Raw genomic sequence first — 10148 nt, 5'->3', positions numbered from 1 at the left:
CAAATGAGAATTCTTTTCACACAGAGGATATTTAAACTCTACAAAACACAACCTGAACAAATAATGGAAGTAGAGTTTATAGAATCTTTCAAATAGAGAATTGAACATATTCATTGAAGAGGACAATGGGGAAAAATGTAGGGTGTGGGAAGTGGTACCGGAGCGGTATTGTCACTGGGCTAGAAATTCAGAATCCCAGGGTAATGCTCGAACAGATCTAGTAACTCAAGACGGGACCACCATGAGGTGCTGTGGGCCATTAGCAGCAGCAGAATTATACTCAACCACAACCTGTAACCTCATGGCCTGGCATATTCTCCACTTTACCATGACCGGCAAGCCAGGGAATCAACCCTGGTTCAATGTAGCGTGCAGTAGGGCATGCTGGAGCAGCACCAGACATACTAAAAATTATGTGGCAACCTGGGGAAACTACAGCACAGGACTATTTGCATGCGAGACAGCATTAGCAGAAAGTGATAGACAGAGCTAAGTGATTCCACAATCAACAGATCAGATCTAAGCTCTTCAGTCCTGTCACATCCAGTCATAAACGATGGTGGACAATTAAACAACTCCCAGGAGGAGAAGATTCCACAAATATCCCCATCCTCAATGATGGGGGAGCTCAGCACATCAGTGCAAAAGATAAGGCTGAAGTATTCACAGCAATCTTCAGCCAGAAGTGCTGAGTGGATGATTCATCTCAACCTTCTCTAGAAGTCCCCAGCATCACAGATGTCAGTCTCCAGCTAATTTGATTCACTCTGGGTGATATCAAAAAATGGCTGAAGGCACTGAATACTGCAAAGGCAATGGGCCCTGACAATATTCTGGCAACAGTACTGAAGACGTGTGCTCCAGAACTTTCTGCACCCCTAACCAAGCTGTTCCAGTACAGTTACAGCACTGGCATCTACCCGGCAATGTGGAAAATTGCCCAGGTATGCCCTATACACAAAATGCAGGGCAAACCCAACCCTGCCAAATACTACCCCATCAGTCTATTCTCGATCATCAGTAAAGTGATGGATGGAGTCATCAACAGCGCTATCGAGCAGCTTCTGCTCAGCAATAACCTGCTCAGTGACGCCCAGTTTGGGTTTCACCAGGGTCAGTCAGCTCCTGACCTCATTACAACCTTGGTTTAAACATGGGCAAAAGAACTGGACTCGTGAGATTAGCTGAGGGTGACTGCCCTGGACATCAAGGCAGCATTTGACCCAGTGTGTGATGAAGGAGATCTAGCAAAACTGGAGTCAATGGGAATCAGGGGAGAACCCTCCGCTGGTTGGAGTCACCCTGAGCACAAAGGAAGATGGTTGTGGTGGTTGGAGATCAATCATCTCAACTCCAGGACATGACTGCAGGAGCTCTTCAGACTAGTGCCCTAGGCCCGACCATCTGCAGCTGCTTCATCAATGACCATCCTTCCATCAGGCCAGAAGTGGGGATATTCGCTGATGATTGCACAATGTTCAGCACCATTCGCAACTCCTCAAATACTGAAGCAGTCCATGTCCAAATGCAGCAAGACCTGGACAGTATCCAGGCTTGGGCTATCAGTAATCCAGAGTAATGCCCTAGGGAACTGGGTTCAAATCCTGCCACAGAAGATGGTGAAATTTAAATTCAATTAAAAGAATTCAATAAAAATGTGGAATTAAAAGTGTAATGATAACCATGAAACCATGGTTTGCCATAAACACCCGTCTGGTTCATGAGCATCTTTTGTGGAGGGAAATCTGCTGTTCTTACCTGGTTTGGCTTACACCTGACTCCAGATCCATGGCAATGTGGTTGACTCTTAACTGCCCTCTGAAATGGCCTAGCAAGCCACTCAGTTCAAGGACAGGTGGGAATGGAAAATAAATGCTGGCCCAGCCTGTGAAAGAACACATTTTAAAAAAGTGACAAGTAACATTTACACCACACAAGTACCAACCAATGACCATCTCCAGCAAGAGGGAATATAACCACCCCCCCCTTGATAGTCAATGGCATTACCATCCTGAATCCCCCACTATCAACATCTTGGGGGTTATCAATGACCAGAAACTGAACTGGACTAGCCATATAAAAATTGTAGCAACAAGAGCAGGTCAAAGGCTAAGACTCCTGGGGTGAGTAACTCACCTCCTGTCTCTCTGAAGCCCATCTGCCATCTACAAAGCACAAGTCAGCAGTATAATGAAACACTCTCCACTTGCCTGGATGAGTGCAGCTCCAAGAACACTCAAGAAGCTTGACACCATCCAGGACAAAGCTGCCTGCTTGATTGGTGCCCCATTCATAAACATACACTCCCTCCACCACTGACACACAGTGGCAGCAGTGTATACAGTGTACAAGATGCACTGCAGGAACTCACCAAGGATCCTTAGAAACACACAACCACTACCATTTAGAAGGACAAGGGTAGTGGATACCTGGGAACACCACCACCTGCAAGTTCCCCTCCATGTCATTCACCATCCTGACTTGGAACTCTAGCGTCATTCCTACACTGTCGCTGGGTCAAAATCCTGGAACTCCCTCCGTAGCAGCGCTTTGGATATACCTACAACTCATGGACTGTAGAAGTTCAAGGAAGCAGCTCACCACCACATTCTAAAGGGCAATTATGAATGGGCAATAAATGCTGGTCCAGCCAGTGGTGCACATATCCCATAAACGAATAACAAAAATAATTGGAAAGCTCTTTGAAAGAGCAGGTACAGGCATTATGAGCCAAATGGCCTCCTTCTGTGCTGTATGATTATATGACTCTATTGACGTTACATGTGCAATTCTTCTGGAATTCATGCCTTCTTGCAACCAATTCAGCAGCCAGGAAAAACAATCCTATCCTGTTTCCTCTCTGAAAACCCATCATCTTGTTAAATAATCTTGGCTTCTTCCAACTGTATGCTTTACATATACTCATCAGAAGTGGAATTCTATTAAAACGGATATGACTTAGATCCACATTTTGTAATCCGGGCCGGAATTCTCTGACCTTGCCCGCGGCTGGGATTCTCCGATCCCGCTGCAGCAAATGGGGATTTGGCTGAGCGCCAAACTCTCCATTCTCGCTGACAGCGGTAGCAAGCCTGGAGAATTCCGGCCGTCATCTCCCATAGTAAAGGACACAGTAAACAAACCCCTGCCTGTACAATCATTAGAGTTATTTCAATTTTTGTACGCAAACTAAATCAAATTTAAGTACAGTTTGATATCTTTAATCCAATTTATCCAAATTACAATCTTACAGAACGTTACTTGAAAGATTTCTAACTTCAGCATTCTTGCTGACATGAGAATGAAACTACAGGGTGACTGGATCTGGACTTTCCTGACTTGCCACGAGAGGTGGAGGGGGGTGGCCCTCACACTATATCTCCTCACTCGACTCTTTAGTTATGACTCAGTCTATCTGTAGATTTGCATCATAGAATCCAACTGCAAAGCAAACCTTAACACCCTCCAGCAACTATATCCATATCTCCATAATTGTGAGCATGACAAAACCCGCCTTTTATTGTCACTATCAAAACAAACTAAACCAAACTTACTCTTTTCCACCCTAACATGTTGTTATTATTAACATTGTATGCTTTACTCAGAAAGTAATGGGCCAGAAATTGCTGTCAAAATAATGGTAAGGCTCATGCTCCCTGCTTTTTAAAAATTCATAAATAGTACAGCCACTTGAGGCCGAGGGGCAAAGGAAAAGTGCAAATATCTTTAAGATGCAGTCTGAGTTGTGCCACTCTGCATCGGCTTCACAAAAATGGAGTTTCATTGCCGATCTCAATATTGTCATGCATTTAAAGGATATGACTGAATGGGGGCAGAAGACCTTGTGGAGGGAATGGGAGGGTGGGAGGAGATTAGCCAGAAGATGTGGTCCATATTGGAACCAATGACATAGTTAGACAAATGGTAGAAGGACTCCAACCTACAGAGGTTCAGAAGCTAGAAAAAGAGTTAAAGAGCAGGAGCTCAAGTGAAGGAATCTCTGGATTACTCTCATTAGAAACAGCAAAATAAACCAGGTTAACACATGACTGGAAAAAGGTGAGAGGACTTTAGCCTTTTGGAATATTGGGACTATTTCTCATACAAGATAGAAGGGTTTCACTTCAACAGGACTTGCACAAATGCTTCTGGGAGGTTAACTAGTGCTGTGGGGAAAGATTCAAACTCATCTGGCTGTGGAAGGGGCATAGTGTTGAAACATCAGAGAGCCAGTACAAGTTGCACAGAGTACTCCAAGAGACAAACAGCATTATAATAATGAATATTTAACAATTGGGATGGTATGGCGGATGCGCAGTGTTGGGCGATGGGATGGGTGTGGTGGTGAAATGTTAGGCAGTGTATGATGGATTTGGAGTGCATATGCATCAATGCAAAGGACATGATAAACAAAATTGGTGAGCTGTAAACACAAGTAACCAAATGGGATTATGCTATAGTGGCTAAAAACAGACACCTGGTTCACACAAAGGGAGGAATGGACACAAATTGATTGACCCACATTTTTGGGCATTTATACCCAACCTGCACCCATTCCCATTGAGGCCAACATCATGACTCGAAACGTTAACTCAAGCCGGAATTTTACCGCCACACCCGCCCCAGAATCGGAGCAGGTGCAGCTCGCAGAACGGAATGCTCTGTTGGCCTCGGGCAGGATTTTACAAGCCTCGCCCGAGCGAGGTCTTAAAAAAAAATTGTCCTCTGTTTTTCTCTCTCCACAGATGCTGCCAGACCTGTTGAGCTTTTCCAATATTTCCTGATTTTACACCAACTTCTCACTCCCTGCTCATTTCCATACTTTCTCCGTGCAAACAGATATGGCGCTGTTGATTGACTGCACACGTCAACCCAGTATCACAAGAACATAGTCCTTCAATCTATCCTGCATTTCTTAAAGGTAAGGTGCGTTGTGTTTACTGGTGATGCTAAGATCATTCTGAATATCGTACAAAGAAGAAATCAACGCTGATCATGGGCGAAAGCATGAACCAAGGCTTTTGAACTCTGCACTGGAGGTCATGGTGAAAGAAAGAGAGATGTTGAGTGTCCTCTTGGGGTTGGCAACTGCCAGGGGCAGCAGGTGGAGGAGGGGGGGCAGGGTGGAGGGTAGATGTTAGGGTCTTCCATGACACATGCTCAGAAGGCAGTGGCAAGAGGTAGCGACAGAGGTCAATGCCAAAACTTGAACCCAGGAGCTGGATGCAGTACAGGGAGAAGATTAATGATTCATATGAGCTATCAAAGTCAGTGAATGCATCATCAAATGCCATATCCCAAAAACTACAAAATTAGACTCAGACACAGCTCAATTCACTACATCTTCACCAGTCACCTTTTTTATTCAATTCTGGGATATGACCATCAATGTACAAATCCAACATATATTTTCCATCCCTTACTGCCCTTGAGAATGAGGTGGTGATTCATCTTCTTGAGCCGTTGTGTCCCAGGTGTTGCAGGTATACTCATAGTGTTGTGAGCAAGGGAGTATCAGGATTTTGACCCAGTGACAGTGATGGAACAGTGATATAATTCCAAGTCAGGATGGTGTGTGGCCTGGAGGAAAATGTGCAGGTGGTAGTGCCCCCATGCATCTGCTGCCCCTGTCCTTCCAGATGGTAGAGGTCACAAGGTTGAAAGGTGCTGTTGAATGAGTCATGGCAAGTCGCTGCAGTGCATCCTGTAGATGGTACATACTGCTGTCACTGTGCATCAGGGATGGAGAGAATGAATGCTTAAGGTGGTGGATGTGTGGGGGGGGGGGGGGGGGGGGGGTGATCAAACAGGCTGCTTGTGCTGGTTCCTGCTGGGTTTGTTGCATGTTGTTAAAGCTGTATTCATCTAGACAGGTGAAGAGTATTCCTTCATATTACTGACCTGTGCCTTGTAGATGGTGAACAGTCAGTTGAGTTCTCACCTCAGAATTTCCAACCTCTGGCCTGCACTTGTAGCCATAGCATTCATACGGCTAGTTCAGCAAAATTTCTGGTCAATAGTAACCCCCAGGATGTTGATAGTGGGGGATTCATTGATGGTAATGACACGTGTGGAGCAAATGTTACTTGCCATCAAATAACTCAAATCTAAATGTTGGCCAGGTCTTGATGTGCATGGGCATATACTCCTTCAGTATCTGAGGAGTTGGGAATGATATTGAAGATTTCTGACTTTATTTTGGAGGGGAAATCATTGGTGAAGTAGATGAACAGTGAAGAAGGTTATCTCGGATTGCAAAGGGATCTTGATCAATTGGGCCAGTGGGCTGACGAATGGCAGATGGAGTTTAATTTAGATAAATGCGAGGTGATGCATTTTGGTAGATTGAACCAGGGCAGGACTTACTCAGTTAATGGTAGGGCATTGGGGAGAGTTACAGAACAAAGAGATCTCGGGGTACATGTTCATAGCTCCTTGAAAGTGGAGTCAGAGGTGGACAGAGTGGTGAAGAAGGCATTCAGCATGCTTGGTGTCATCGGTCAGAACATTGAATACAGGAGTTGCAACGTCTTGTTGAAGTTGTACAAGACATTGGTAAGGCCACACTTGGAATACTGTGAACAGTTCTGGTCACCCTATTATAGAAAGGATATTATTAAACTAGAAAGAGTGCAGAAAAGATTTACTAGGATGCTACTGGGATTTGATGGTTTGAGTTATAAGGAGAGGCTGGATAGACTGGGATTTTTTTCTTCGGAGCGTAGAAGGCTCAGGGGTGATCTTATAGAAGTCTATAAAATAATGAGGGGCATAGATCAGCTAGATAGTCAATATCTTTTCCCAAAGGTAGGGGAGTTTAAAACTAGAGGGCATAGGTTTAAAGTGAGAGGGGAGAGATACACAAGTGTCCAGAGGGGCAAATTTTTCACACACAGGGTGGTGAGTGTCTGGAACAAGCTGCCCGAGGTAGTAGTAGAGGCGGGTACAATTTTGTCTTTAAAAAAACATTTGGACAGTTACATGGGTAGGATGGGTATAGAGGGATATGGGCCAAATGTGGGCAATTGGGACTAGCTTAGGGGTTTAGAAAAAAGGGCGGCATGGTCAAGTTGGGCTGAGGGCCTGTTTCCATGCTGTGAAACTCTATGACTTTATGAAGATGGTTGGACCTAGGATTCTGTCCTGAGGAAACCCTGCAGCGATGACCAGAGGCTTAGATGATTGGCATCCTACAAGCAGTGCCATCTTCCTACATGCTAGACATTACTCCAATCAGTGGAGAAACTTGCCCCAACTTTCATTGACTTCAATTTTGCCATGCTCGTGACACACTTAGTCAATTGCTGCCATGATGTCAAGGGCAGTCACCCTTACCTCACATCTGGAATTTCTCATTTGGACCAAGGCTGTAATGAGGTAAGGAACTGAGTGCACTGGTGGAACCTGAACTAGATATCAATAGGTTATTGCTGAGTAAGTGTCTCATGATAGCACTGTTGATAGCAATTTCTATCACTTTGATGCTGACTTTGAGAGTAGACAAATGGAGCAGTCATTGGAAGATTGACATTGTCCAGCTTTTTGAGGATAGGACATAGCTGGGCAACTTTCCATATTGTTGAGTAGATGTCTGTATTGTAAACCCAGACCTCAGATGTCTGTATTTGAAAACCCAGACCTCAGGATTACACGTCTAGTAATATTAGCATATATTACTGTCTCTGTCAACAAGCTCTATCAATCAGGACCCATACCTAACATTCATATGCTTCAACTAACTCTCACACACTTAGCACTTTTGCAAGCCCTATGACCACATCTCAAAGTTTTCACATACTGCTAGTTATTCAACTATGACAACCACATCATCTAAATATATTGCATGACACTTGCTGCCACACTTCTCTCTTTCTTGCAGGATGCTTCCAGAATTTACCGGGTGTGATCTGTAATTAAGTCGTAAATTACAAAATTGTCAATTCTCACGCAAGACTAGGGATTGGAAGGATTTGTTCTTCAGATTAAGTAAGTGAGCAAAAATGCTTTGAACTCTATTACCTATTACGTCCACTAGAAAGGGTTTAGTGTTTCACCCTGATAGTGCAGCATTCCTTCAGTACTGCACTGGAGTGTCAGCCTAGATGTGTGCTCAAGTCTCTAGAGTGGGGCCTGAATACAACTCGGGTGAGAGTGCTACCAACTGAGCCACAGCTGATTCCTCATAATTTACATTGGAATCCATCGGGATTTGAATTAGAATAAAAGTTTGATATGGAGTTTCGCTCAATTACTTTAAGAGAGGGGAAGACCAAGAGAAATTTCAGCTTTCTGTCTTGCATGTTTTGCCAATGATTAATAACTTCCCTCACAAGTTGAAATAAACTGTGGTTTGCAAAGTTTACGTTTCTCTGTTAAAAGGAGTAGACTGATATGCTACAGGGGCTTCTTAGTTCTCTTCTTTATTGAGGTGAATTGTGATATTAACACCTTTATGAAATCTCATTGTCTACAATTTCAATGAAAGTGATTGTTTATGCAAATTAGGTTAACTCTTACTAAAATTAGAGCCTGATAGCATATGATTGTGTTAATCATTAATATTGCAGTGATTTCACCTCATATGTTCTTGACGTTCACCCTCTGCGTGCATCACATTTTCTCCAATGGTGTGATGTACGCAGAGGGTGTACATCAATAAAACCTTGCTTTTGAACAGATGGAAGGTGCTTTGTTCCAAACATTTAATCCCAATACCAAATGTGGAAGTGCCATGGCGTAGTGGTGTAGGTTAGATTTCAGATGGAAACAATGTTCTTCAGAGCGCAGATAATCACCAAGCAGACACCTGGCATTCAAATCTTGAAAGATCTTCTGTTCCACTATCTTTGTCCAAATGATTCAATCTGTTTTAAACCACCTCTTGTTGCAATATTGGCAAAGCTTATGTGAGATGATTTTTCTGACTCACTCTTCTATGGTGATAAAAACAAAACTTCTATGCCAATTTGTGATAGATAGTTGTACTCCAGCCAATATCAATCACTCATCAAATCTAAGGTCAAATATTCAATGTCAGATCAGGGACCTTAATTATTTCACATGGTTGGATACTAAATTGTGAGGAAATAAGAATTTCAGCAGATCTACTGGGACCTGCTTCAGTAGGCATCAGTGTTGCTGTGTATTGGCAAGGAAATGAATTGTACAAAATTGCTTTCTTATATTCATTTATGTGCTATTGTTGTCTTAGAGTGAGGTGGTGTGGTTTGAACTCGTTTTCCACGTTGATGAAAATTTAGTCTCTTAAAGATCAAAAGGCAACAATTATAAATCTGCACATCAATGTTCTCTAAATAAATTTTCCATCTATCTTTCTAAGTGTTGATGCTTGCTGTATATTGACATTTTCATGTCCTTGGACGACTAGAACACAGGTGCAATTTAGTAAAGTGCTAGGGGATTTTCACAGTAACTTCATTGCAGTGTTAATGTAAGTCTACTTGTGATACTAATAAATAAACTTTAAACTTTCAACTGAAATGTAAATGCAAGGCAGCGTTAGGATCGAGTGATAATTAAAGTAAAAAATCAGGAATGCAAATTTAAGCAAGGGCATGGTGTAGGAACCTACGGTCTTAGAATTATTTGTAATTTAAATACAGATCATATACTGAAAATAAGTAGATAACAACATGAATAATTGATAACGGGTAAGAATTTAATTAAGCAGGAAAAGTCCAAATTAGAACAGACATTTTTGAACACATAATAAGGTAACTGACAGAATTGTATTGCTGTACATGAAGATCTTTCTTTTCTCAGATAGTTTCATTGGTATCATCATGTCTGACTGAACTTCCCCAAGAATATTGGTAACCAGCAGTCAGAATAGTAATGAAGAGATGTGTGCCTGTTGTTACGGCCAGTTGAGGATAAGTTGAGTGGCTCCCCTCTTTGGCCAGCTGTGCATCATGCTAGCTAAGTATGCCACTGGATCTCCAGTGGAGCATTGCAGCTGGGACAGTAACACATTTCGAGTTAGGTTGTATTCGAGACACATTGAAGTAAGCAGCCTGAATGAAGTTTGCATGGTGACTGCCTCGAGAAGAACATGGTTTTTTGCAAATTTGTGATCGCCATGCTTAAAATCATGCCTTTCTTCAATTTTGTCTCCCCAATGTTAGATG

The sequence above is a fragment of the Mustelus asterias genome, chromosome 5 (genome assembly GCF_964213995.1).
Source record: "Mustelus asterias chromosome 5, sMusAst1.hap1.1, whole genome shotgun sequence".
Lineage (NCBI taxonomy): Eukaryota > Metazoa > Chordata > Chondrichthyes > Carcharhiniformes > Triakidae > Mustelus > Mustelus asterias.
The sequence above is the reverse complement of the archived record's forward strand: the minus strand, read 5'-3'. Positions refer to the sequence as shown.